This window comes from Terrapene carolina, unplaced genomic scaffold, assembly GCF_002925995.2.
Source record: "Terrapene carolina triunguis isolate 2854851 unplaced genomic scaffold, T_m_triunguis-2.0 Scaffold50838, whole genome shotgun sequence".
Lineage (NCBI taxonomy): Eukaryota > Metazoa > Chordata > Testudines > Emydidae > Terrapene > Terrapene triunguis.
In genome coordinates, this window is record NW_020715189.1 from 20,283 (window position 1) to 33,071 (window position 12,789).

Consider the following 12,789-nt stretch of genomic DNA (forward strand, 5'->3'; position numbering starts at 1 on the left):
ACTGCCGGGCAGAATGCTGATCATGCAGCATCTCTGTCTCTAGTGTAACACACCAGATAAGGACACCGCTCAGGGTGAATACTGCTTGTAAGAGAATAAAGAAGGACGAGAAAGCATAAAGCACAGAACTGGAACAAGGATTGGAAATCACAGAGGGTACAATGAAAAACAATCCTTTTGTGCCTGGCGATCAAAACATCAGGCAAAAGTGGCCCACAGTCAGGCACGAATAAAAGGAAACACTGCTCCATCCGGCAAACACTGTCAGCCTGTGGGCTCAGATGAGATAAATACTGGGGCTAGATTATGCAGGAGTGATAGCATAGTTAAGATTGAATGAAGCTTTCTGTTTCAGAGCCAGTTTTTCAAAGCACTGTAAAATGCACATAGAATCATAGAATATCAGGGTTGGAAGGGACCTCAGGAGGTCATCTAGTCCAGCCCCCTGCTCAAAGCAGGACCAACACCAACTAAATCATCCCAGCCAGGGCTTCGTCAAGTCTGACCTTAAAAACCTCTAAGGATGGAGATTCCACCACCTCCCTAGGTAACCCATTCCAGTGCTTCACCACCCTCCTAGTGAAAAAGTTTTTCCTAATATCCAACCTGAACCTCCCCCACTGCAACTTGAGACCATTACTCCTTGTTCTGTCATCTGCCACCACTGAGAACAGCCTAGGTCTTGAAAATTGCTGTGCCCATGAGAGCCAGGAATAGAGTTGGTGAGCAAATTTGGGGTCATTTGGTACAGTGGATCAGCAGATATAGCCTCCTCCCCCTCCCCCCCACTGAAAAAATGACCAGCCTCTAAGATGTTCTGGTTCTGATTTATGCCCAGAGCTGGAATGAGAGGTACATATATGCAGGAGCCACATAAATTGACATCAGTAGACATCCCCTGATCTCATCTCGTGAAGGACACCAAAAGCCAGCTGCTGATTGTAATATTTCCAGAGTTATTAGACTGGCTGCATAAAGTGCTATGCAGGCTGCTGCAACCCAGATCCAGTACAGGAGCATGTCAGTTTCAAGACCATTGGTTACAGTGCTCTAAAATTGACAGGCGCATTCAGATCATCTTGAAATTTGGTGTGCCGTTAGAGAGCCTGGGGTAGAGTTTGTGGCGTAAATTTGGGGTGATTTGATCAGGCAGGCTCCCCAGACACATTCTCCTCCCAAGTGACCTGTCTCAAAGTACTCCCGAATGTACATGCTTAGACAGATTACCTTGAAAAGAGCTTTAGGGTGCAAAGTTGGGACCATGCAGTCAAGGGTCTCCTGAGATAAAGCCCCTCCACACACACCCAAATGACCCGCCTTTAATTAACAAAGTGCTCTAAAACGTACATGCACAGCCCAATTTGCCTGAAAACTGAGGAACCATGGGTCAAGCCCATGACTTCTGCCTTTGTCACTCTAAAAAGCTGCCGTCGTAGGTTTCACCCTGATGAAATGCATCAGTATTCTCAGGAATCGATGTTTGTTGCGCACCAAGCAAACACTGGCAGCTTCCCCCAGCAGCGTGAGCTGGATCCTTTGGTGGAGGCGGGAGTGGGAGGGGGAAACCTTCTGATAAAGGCGAATACAAATATGAGACCCACAGTTCCTGTTTAGCTGCTGATATCCAAACCAACAGAGCGAAGTAAGAGCATTTCACAGTGCAGCCGGGAGACTGCTTGATTTTTTACGTGTTTGTGTAAATACGTGACCCCACGCACATTGACTAGTTATGGAGTCACTTGAAAGGAGAAACAGATCAGGCTCAATCCTCCTTCTGGGCCAACAAGTGCCCGGTGTGTTAGAAGGGGACACTACTCCCCTACCCCTAGGACTGCTGTGCACTGAGCCGGTCTCCTGGCATACAGACCTGCCAAATGGATGATACAGTAGCAGGCGATCTGTCAGACATAAAGGACCCCTGGCCATGCCCCCTGCATCAGCAGCAGGGAGGGAGGTGGCATAGGCGTCCACTGGTGCTGTGCCCTTGTACGCTGAGGCCTAATGCTCGTTTTAGGTGCATGGTCTGCCGGAGGTGCGGCACCAAACAGTTGTACACAGTGCAGAATCCGGGCTGTGCCTTTTTTTTGCAACTCTAAGGAGAATGCAAGGTCCACCCTTGCCTTGCCAGGCATGCTGTGCTAACCCAGAGCACGATTAATGCTTCGTTGAAAGCATGGTTCTATCCATTTTTATGTCAGAAGTTGCTATGGTGCCCTCTCCCCTGGGCCAGGAAGTGAGAAGAGTTACTCAAAAAACCAGAACTGCTCAATTCCCAACTGCAGGAAAATCTGAGATTTCAAAATTTCATTTAGCCCCAAAGAGGGACCAAAAGTCCAAATCGCCTCATTTTTCACAAAATGAACTATTCCAAACTCTTGCCTTTATCATTTTGACCATATTATATATTAGTAGAACCATTTCAACTTTTATATTACATTGTCAATTATAGTATCATAACATTCAACTCAAAATGAAAGGTTTGGGTAATTTCCCATAAAAATGCTGACAAAATCGATACATTCCCCCAAAAAATGTTTCCATTTAATGGGCTCGGCATTTTCCAGTGGAAAACATTTCCTTTGGAAAATTTGCTAGAAGGAACTTTTGGAACAAAATGAATAGCTAGATATGGAATGGAATGGGTTCCCTAGGGAGGTGGTGGACTCTCCATCCTTAGAGGTTTTTAAGGCCCAGCTTGACAAAGCCCTGGCTGGGATGATTTAGTTGGGGATTGGTCCTGCTTTGAGCAGGGGGTTGGACTACATGACCTCCTGAGGTCCCTTCCAAACCCTGATATTCTAGATGACCTCCTGAGGTCCCTTCCCACCCTGAGAGTCAATGATTCTATTATATTGGTCTGAATTATGGGTATACAGCTATGAAAATGGTCCATAGACCTCACATTATTGACCAGGGCAGTCTGTACTCCCTCCCCCCTCCGATCTATTGGAGCCTATGAATAAGCTTCATTAGTGAAAACTAATAAACTTAGCTCTTGTGAGTGCGGCAGGCCCAGGAATCATGGCAAGCTGGGTAGTAACACTGAGTAGGTGATGTAGAACCACGTGTTAACATCAGCGCTGCAGGAACCTCTTCGCAGCCTTGTCATTTTTTCCATCATTAATGTGTCCCATACTTTAACAACATTGGTGCACGCAGCTGGGGCGTTGGCCCAGCGAATTGCAGCCATTTCAATGAAATGTAAAATGAACTGGCTGTGCTATGAGTGTCAGCGACACTCCCTGCAGATCCCCACCATTCAGGGACTAGCTTTCTCACTGCCATTTGAGTCATTTGATCACTCAGTGGCTACTCTGTCGTGCTCCGATCCTGCCGGGGGCTGAGCGCCCAGAGCTCCCGTTGAAGTCAATAAGAGTTAAGGGTGTTCAGCACCTCCCAGGAGACCCTGAGCTGAATTAGTTCCAACACCTTTTAGGGTGTTCGTAGGGTATTAGGACCAGGAAGTGAAGCAGAACAATTCTGAGGGATGAGACTCTTGGCAGCCCAGAGGGAGGAAGAGCCACCTAGGCCTATGCTAAATGCCTGTCCGAATAATTCCCATGGTCTGAAGGTGCAAAGATCGTGCATTGACTGTACAAGCATGTCCTTAGCTAGGCGTGGCCCTGGCATGTCTCGGTCATTAAACATTCAATAATGGACCCTTGCGTCTCCAGTGAATGACTCACTTTTGCTCGTGAGTTTTTTAAACACATGTATAAATTGCTATTTTAACATTTTAGTAATTGTTTTATTCCCAAGGCCTCCTGTGTGGCCTTCAGCAATTGTAGCCAGGCCTTGTTACATGAATTTAGAAGGACAGTAAATTAAGTGCCTCAGTAAGGAGGAACAAAGCTTTCCGCCCTTCCCCCCAGAGATTAAGCTTCTTGCTTAAGAGCAAATAACCCAGGATTTTTGCCCAGGATGTAGCAATGGTGTGAAAGACAGGAAACTGGTGCCGTACAACCAGATTGCTCCAGGCAGATGGGAACTGCTAGCCATGGTAAGCAGTCGACCTAGGAGAAGGGACTCCAGTTTCAAACCAAGAGCATCAGACTTGGCCAGCTGGTGTGTAAAAGTTGTGCCAGTCACACGTGCTCTGTGGGTCTTTGTCTCCAGAGAGTATTTCAGTACAATGCTAGGGCGTCCCCTGTACGAGACAGGCAACTGCTTCACCTAACAGCTGTGGAAAATGGGAAAAGGCCACCGCATTCCTGGCACATGTGACTAAAGAAAGGAATCCAAGAACTATGTATGGCTTCCCTGAATGTGGGAACAATGACTGTGAAATCAAGAGAAGTGGCCAAGATGTTGAAAAGGACAGTGCACAGTGCCTGTAAACAAAAAGACAAAATTGAAGGGATTGAAATCCATGAACATCAGGGAGGGTTACAAGATAATGTATCAGGGCTCAGAAGCAAGGCGGAATGGATCAGGAATAATCATAGCAGAAATATTACAGGAAAAGGTAGTGGACATGCAAAGGAAGACTGATCAGCTGATAAAAGTTAGAATAGCACTGAACAGAGAACAAATATACATGCTGGAGTTTGGTTGTATGACTGAAAAGAAGAAATTCTGAGAAGATAGCACTGGACCAAGTGCTAAGTGAAGAACCACAAGGTGAGTACTTGATGATTGGAGCTGACCCCAATGGACAGGTTGAGAACACAGTGATGGCTACAACAATTGTCATGGAGGATGAGACTTTGGAACCAGAAGTGAAGCTGAAGGATACTTTAGGGTTAGCCAGAGCCCATGGCCTGAGAATTTAATTACATACTGATCCCAGACTGACTACTTCCTGCCAAGAGGAAGAGATCTAAAAAACATGAGAAACTGTAACGTGATCCCAGGAGAGCAGATAGCGGAGCAACATAGATTGCTTGTCATGGACTTCCGGATGAAAAGGCTACGGGGCAAAAGACAAGTTGTGGAACAAAGAATAAAGTGGTGGAGGCTCACTGATAAGTCTGAAATTTAAGGATGAGGCTCTAAGGAGGTTGGACAATGACCAAACCGATCATGATAATACCAGCGAAGACTGGGGGAAAATAGCCAAATAATATTACAGAAAGTGAACAACTTTGTCTGTGGGCAACCAACAGGAGGGGAATGTCATGGCTAGGAGATGTGGCGATGGTCCAGCAATATGCAGGAAGCAGTAAAGAAGAAGAAGGCAAGGTTTCAATGATGGCAGAAAGTAAGAACGGTGGAAAGTTATGAGGAATACACGCTGGTAAAGAAAATGGTAAGAACCGTGAACGTGGAAGCTAAGGGTCAGGCATGTAAAGCCTCATACACGAGTCTATTAACGAAGGAAGGGGAAAAAGCAATCTATAAATTAGCCAAGATTAGGCAAATAAGCACAGAGGACTTGGAAGTTGTGAAGTATCAACTGTGAAAACGGAAGCGTGCTGATGGAAGACGGGGAAATCAGTACGAGGTGGCCACGGTTCTATGAGAAACTGTTCAATGGGGAGGATGTGAAGAAACTGTTGAGGGGAGTACGTGCAAGCAACAGCCTTACAAGACCTATCCCCGTGGTGGAGAATTTAGCTAAGTCTAACCCTGCAGCTGGGAGCATGCTTCCCAGCACAGTTACACAGACGCGTACTAGCTTTGCTTGAACTTTCATGCTAAAAATAACAGCCTATCCAGGGCAGCACTGGCGGCAGCTCGGGCTAGTCACCCAAGTACGTACCCACCTGGACCCCCTGGGTCTGTACTTGGGTGGCTAGCCCGAGCCACTGCCCATGCTCCCCCAGCCATAGTATTACTTTAGCATGCTAGCTTGAGCAGGGCTAACACGTGACCGTCTACCCATGCTGGGAAGCCCGATTCCAGCTTCAGACGATCGCCTCAGACAATGCTAGAGATGATGACAGGTGAGAAGGGAGTGGGACCCAATGCGGGACCAGTCCAGGCATGTAAAGCATTAGGCCATGAGGGAGTGGCGATGGTAACAAACTTTTTCAATTTAATTCTCCATATTGAAAAAAAGGCCTGATGTGTGAAGGAAGAGCACATCAAGTATCAGATAGGGAGATGTGAAAGAATGTCATAATTACCGACCCATCAGCTAGGGTTGCCAACTTTCTAATTGCACAAAACTGAACACCCTTGCCCCACCCCATGCCCTGCACCTGCCCCAAGGCCCCGCCCTTCTCCGAGGCCCCACCCCTGCTCACTCCATCCCCCCTCCCTCTGTCGCTCACTCTCCACCACCCTCACTCACTCGCTCATTTTCTCCGGGCTGGGGCAGGGGGTTGTGGGGGGGGGGGGAGGGGGAGGGCTCCAGCTGGAGGTGCGGGCTCTAGGGTGGGGAAGGGGATGATGGGTTTGGGGTGTAGGAGGGGGCTCCAGGCTGGGGCAGGGGGTTGGGTTGGGCGGGGTTACAAGCTGGGGCAGGGGGTTGGGGAGCAGGAGGGGGTTCAGGCTCCAGGAGGGAGTTTGGGAGCAGGAGTGGGCTCAGGGCAGGGGGTTGGAGTGTGGGAGGAGGTGAGAGGTGCGGGCTTTGGGCGGCGCTCACCTCAGGCGGCTCCCCTTAAGCGGCGACATGTCCCTTGGCTCTTAGGTAGAGGCATAGCCAGGCGGCTCTGCGTGGTGCCTGCTGCCTCCACCTGCAGGCGCCGCCATTCCTCCGCCTAGGAGCTGAGGGACATGCCGCTTCCAGGGAGCCACACGGAGCTGGGTAGGGAGCCTGCCAGCCCCGTGCCAACCACACTTTTAACGGCCCAGTCAGCAGTGCTGACCAGAGCTGCCAGGGTCCCTTTTCGACCGGGCGTTCTGGTCGAAAACCGGACACCTGGCAACTCTACCACCAACTTAATGAGTCACACGATGAAATGACTGGAAAGAATTATGGAGGAAAACTTCAGGAGGAGTTGGAGTATCAAGCGGTTGACCACCAATTCAGGTTTATGCCAGGAAGGTCAACGATGAATGCAGTGTTTGCAGCCTGAACATTGCAGGAGATACACAGGGAAAGATGCAAGAAACTGCACTTATTAGCCATGGATTTAGAGAAGGCCTATGACAGAATTCCTAGAGAATTGTTATGGTGGTGCCTGCGGCCACACAATCTTCTGGAGACATATGTTCAGACTATCATGGACATGTATGAGGGTAGCACAACAGTAGAGAGCACAGAAGAAACTGCACCGACAGCGAGTCATTCACTGGGAGGGTGGGTATACATCAAGGCTCAGCCTTAAGCCCATTCCTTTTTGTGACTGTAGTGGACACCTTGACTCAGGAGATTAGGGGAGAGGCTCCGTGGAGCATGTTTTCACCAATGACATTAGATTGTGCCATGAAGATAAATCCGAACTGGAAAGGGACTGAGAACTATGGAGGGCTGCATTAGAAGAAAATAGCTGATGAATTGGCCAACAAAAGACTGAATATATGCAACGCTCCATTGAGAGGGACAACGAGAAGCCAGTAAAACAGGGTGGTATTCAGTTCATGTCTGTGCAACAACTTCCATAGCTTGTTCAGTGTTGAGTGATGAATGTGGATGTTAGGAGCCGTGCGACGAGTCCTTTGTGAAATGGAGGGGGTTGATGGGACCTCTATGCTTTAAGGACATGCCAAGTAAACTAAAGAGCAAAGTGATACATCCATGATTAGGCCAGCCATGATGTATGGGTCGGAACGCTGGCCAGTGAGGAAGAGAGAACAACCACTGCACACTGCCGAAATGAGAATGCTCAGGTAGACGCTGGGTAAGATGAGAGCTGATAGGCTACGCAATGAAATGGTATGAGCCATGACACAGGTAGCCCCCATCATGGAAAAGCTGAGGGAGTATCACCTGATATGGTTGGTCATGTGAGACGACAAGATATGGGATAGGATGCACAGAGAGTACCAGAGCTAATAATCGTGGGACAAAGACCACAAGGAAGACTTAGAAAATGGTGGTTTGAGATGCTGAAGGAGGACATGAAAAAGGTTGGTGTCAGCTTAGAACACTCACTGGACAAGAACGCTTGGAGACCAAGAACAAGAGCCACCAACCCTGATGGATGGGACATGACAAAGGCGAGGAAACAGCAGCATATAACAGTTTGCATTCAGCCACTTCATTGCTGTAAGACAGCCTGCAAGAAAGGCTATGGGGCAGGTTTTCAAATGATAACTAGCTCCTTCCATCAGTAGATCTTAAAGCACATGACAAAGGAGGTCAATATGGGGAAACTGAGGCACAGAAAGGCAAAGTGACTTGTCCAAGGTCAACCACCAGGTCAGAGCCAGAAATAGAAACCAGGTCTCTTGAGTTCCTAGTCTGGTACACTATCCACTAAACCACACTGCCTCCCAATGAGCACTACTTCCATTTAGCCTCCTAAATGTAGTGACCAGGTTTTATTTAGCAGCCATCAGCTTCGAGAGCAGGATGAAATCAGTGGGGTTGTTTTGCCCAGTTGTGATTGGTCTCTCTTAGTTTACAGCTTTGGCAGGAGAAAGGACAACGAAGATGGCAGCAAAAATTAGCAAGGCCATAAAATATAAGCCTCATTTCCTAAAACCAACAGACTATCAGAACTCGGGGGAGAGAAAACATTCCGTCTTTCTGTCTGATGCACAGTTATCATCAATGAAAGGTCACCATTCGCCAGCAGTCACCATGCTATGGTATTTGACATTGAAATTGTCAACTCTTTAGACATATGCTCTTCAGGGCATGGACCATCAAGAATAGAGCTGAGCAAATATTGATTTTTCGGTTTGATGGACAAACCAAAACGTAAAATAAAAATCAGTTCATTTCTAACCAAAAATGAAACTTTCTTGGGTTTTCTTACCAAAACAAATAAAAAAAAATGAACAAAAATTCTTTTCAGGTTGAATGAAATGTTTCATTTGACCTAAAACAATTTTTTGTTGTTGTTTCATTACTTTTTGGGTGCTTTTTACCCTTTTTAAAAAAAATTAAACAAATTGAATGAAATTTAGAAATGAAACACCATGTCAAAATGAAAAGTCAAAACGTGTTGTTTCCAAAATGTCAAAATGAACCATTTTAATTCTGTCCATTTCTTTTTTTCTATTTTTTTATTCAGCCGAAACTATTCGTCAAATTCAACTCGAATTCCCAAATAGTTTCATTTTGGGGCGACTTTACTATTTGACCAAAAATAATTGCCCATTCTAGTCACACCTGTATGTCTGTAAAACATGTAACACAGTGGGTTCCCGATCTCAGCTGAGGCTTCCAGATGCTAGCATAATACAAATGATAATAAAGATGTGGGATACCGCTGTTCCCCCATACGAAGAGCAGGAAATAACTGAGGGACTTTAGATCCCATTGTGTGGTAACTGTTGACCAAGCTGATTTTGTCAGTTCATTAGACTGGCTGCTGTCTCAGGGACCCAACCCAGAGCCCCTTTCTCCTGGCTGTAGAAATTCCTGTTCCTAGTGAATGACTGGACTGGGTAGCTCACTTCTGTCTGGGTGGCACTTTGCATCTGTGACAGTCACACGTAAAACACAGACTGGCTTTTTATTCCCACTTGTAATGGATTCTGCACGCATCCTCCATTATCTCCAACTGTGCTCCCATGGAGGTCAATAGGAGTTTTGCCACCAGTTTCAAAGGGAACACAATGGTGCTTCTTTGTGTACTTGGGTTGTTTTGACTAAAGGATGTTTATGGGAACATGCGCCTTTTCCAGACATATTGCCTAGCTCGCCTTCTTAGCACCTCAAGCTAAACAAACAGCAGAAGATCATCTGTCTAGACAGTTGGGCAACACAGCCTCTTCTATCCCGGTTGCTGACATGCTCGGAGCTGTAATGTGGCTACCGTAGAAAAGCAATGCAGCTCATTGCCAGGCCGCCTTTCATTCATAACATTATTCATAAATTATGAGGTGTGAGAGCCCTGGTTATGGCAGAAAACAAGATCTATATGGAGTGAGAAATAGCTAATACAGAGCGTCACTCTTCGTTAGCTCTGACCTCTGCTCTACAGAGTAGCACCCCAACGCTCTGCTTTCAGGCTCCTGGGATCAGCCCATCAAGCCATGGAATGACTAGCTGAGCGCCCATGCCCAAAGGCTTGTAGGCCTCTTAGCAGAGTCCAAATAAACACATTAGGGGATGTTACAAAACTAAGGCAACCTGCCCTGCTAGAACAGAACTGGGCACTGTTAGACTATTCCCACTCACCGAGGAATAGCTCATTTATTCCAGCGCTTTCCCGGCTGACGTGTGCCCACGTTCCCAATGAGGAGAGGAACTCCCAGTTTACATTTCCTGCCTTGGTTGGAGTGGCCTTGGCCCAGGACCATCCTGCAGTATGGAGCATCTGTTAAATGCAAAGCAGTCAAGGCCTTATGTACAGCAGCGTTCCCAAACAGGAAAGGGCTGGGCCAGAGAAACTGAAGGCTTCCATTGTCAGGGGATCAGGACACAGTGTGCCAGGGCCTGAGAGCAGAAGAAGACTCGATGGGTATACAAGACTGTAAAGTACAAGGAGGAAATATTTTCCACCCCACTCTGGGTGTTTTCTTGCCAGACTCCAGAACAGCAGCAATATTTTAATGCTTGGGCAAACAGATGAAAAGCAGTCTGTTTTTTCCAAGGCTTCCTGAAACCAAGAAGGCCACAGAATCTGTCGGAGGTGCTGAAGACAGCACATTATTTATCATTATTATTATTATGAAATAATACTCTTGGCCAAATGTACAAAGTATTTAGGGACTGGAAGATGCAGACAGGTACCTAGTGGGATGGTCAAAAGTTCCTAAGCAGGTTAGGTGCCCATTGGGTTGAGCTGCTAAGCTGCTTAGGCCCTTTAGTAAATCCCACTAGGTGGGTATCTGCATCTCTAGGCGATTATATACCTTTGTAAATCTGGCCCTATGTTCCCTTGGCCATGGCCTCTGCAAACAGCAACAGTTGCTTCTTGCATTGGGCAGCCACCCCCATCAACAACCTCCCCCACCCCACTGCCCCCACATGGACAATCCCATCTCCCTCGGGGCTTGGCTGAAGAGTCTCCCCGAGTCCTACAGGGCAGGAAACATGGGCTGTGGTGAGATGCTCCCAAACAAGGGTGCCGAGAATACCCACAAGGGCTCCAAGCCAGGGTGTGCTAGCCACAGCAGCTCCTCAGCTGGTGCTGTGCGTTGTGGTGGTGCAATGGGAAAGCACTCACCCTTGTTTTGGTGTTTCCATAGCTAAGGATTCGCAGCAATCAACTGGATTATTTGGGGCCAGATGCCATTGATATGTGAGTGGCAATGGAGAAAAGCAGGTCTTGGATTAGCCCACAAGCACCTGATTCTTACACCAGGAAAAGGCCTGGTCCTCAGGGTGCAAGCGTAAAGACTACAACTGCATTCTACCCCTCCTCTCCCCTGCCTCCCCCCCCCCGCCCTTCTCAGCTGCTGCTCCAGACAGAACAGGAGCCTCCTCCGGGACAGCCCACGAGTTGTGATCGGGGTGCAGTTGCAAGGGAGCACACAGCAGGCCAGACTCTGAGTTTATTTACACCTGTGTGCAACCAAGACCGAACCAACCAGCTTCATATTTACAATGGCCCAGCTGAGATCAGAATCCACTGGCTCAGGGAGCTGGGCCACTTGAAAACCCACAAAGGTTCCCGTTGGCAAAATTCAGCAGGACCAACTCCAAATGGTCAAAAATGGGGAGCCGGGCCCCAAAACATTGTGAGATTTTAAATAAATAAATAAACAAACTTTGGGATCTTTGTCTTTGCCTTCCAGTTTGAGTCTTTAGGTTACTATCATATTACTGTAGCACATAGGCATGGGTCAAGACCCCACCATACTTAGATTATCTGCTCTTTGGGCAGGGACCACCTTTTGTGGCCTCCTGCTCCAGGACTAGGGCACCTCGGTGCTCCAGGCATACAACTATAACACTTGTGCTAGGTGCTGTACAAAGGCAGAACAAACAGACAGACCCTGCCCCATCGAGTTGACACTCTTGGGTCACGTGTTCAGGCTTTTCTCCGCTACCAAGAGGGCTAGGAACATCCACTTTTTTTTTAAGGCAAGCTGAGATGCCCATGTAATCACATGACTCTGGGACCTGGGGCTTTAATTAAAACATCAAATATTGTGAGACTCATTTTTAAAATGGTGAGGGGCTGGCTTCCCTGCCAACTTAACAGCCTTCTCCAGGGACATGCACCCTCTGCCCTCTCCACAGCAGTAAACACAAAGGGCAAGCAAGACCGCAACATCCCCTTTAATCCTGCAGGTTGGTCTCACAAACACAGGCAGTGGGAGCGGGTTCGAAGAGCCACAAGAATGATTAAAGGGTTGGAGGACCTGCCTTATAATGAGAGACTCAAGGAGTTCAATCTATTTAGCTTAACAAAGAGAAGGTCAGGGGTGATTTGATCACAGTCTGTAAGTACCTATGTGGCGAGCAAATATTTAATAACAGGCTCTTCAGTCTGACAGACAAAGGTCTAACAATGTCCAATGGCTGGAAGTTGAAGCTAGACAAATTCAGACTGGAAATAAGGTGTAAATTTTTAAGAGTGATGATAACTTACCAAGGATTGTGGTGTGGTTCTCCAACATGGGCAACTGCTAAATCAAGACTGGATGTTTTTCTAGAAGATCTGCTTTAGTTCCAACAGGAATTAACTCAGGGCAGGTCTCTGGCCTGTTCTAAGCAGGAGGTTGGACTGGATGATCACAGTGGTCCCTTCTTGCCTTGTAAAATTTGAAAAGCTCCCGGCACCGGCCTGGCACTGACCTTGTGTCCCGGCAGTGTTCTGTTCTGAGCTCATTTTCCCT

The 12,789-nt window shown here is 47.4% G+C and overlaps 1 protein-coding gene across 1 annotated transcript in view; it reads left to right on the plus strand.

Annotated features, from left to right (window-relative positions):
- LOC113405781 (leucine-rich repeat-containing G-protein coupled receptor 6-like) overlaps window positions 1–12,789 on the plus strand; it is a 29,239-nt gene that overhangs the window by 12,402 nt on the left and 4,048 nt on the right. The window lies entirely within an intron of this gene.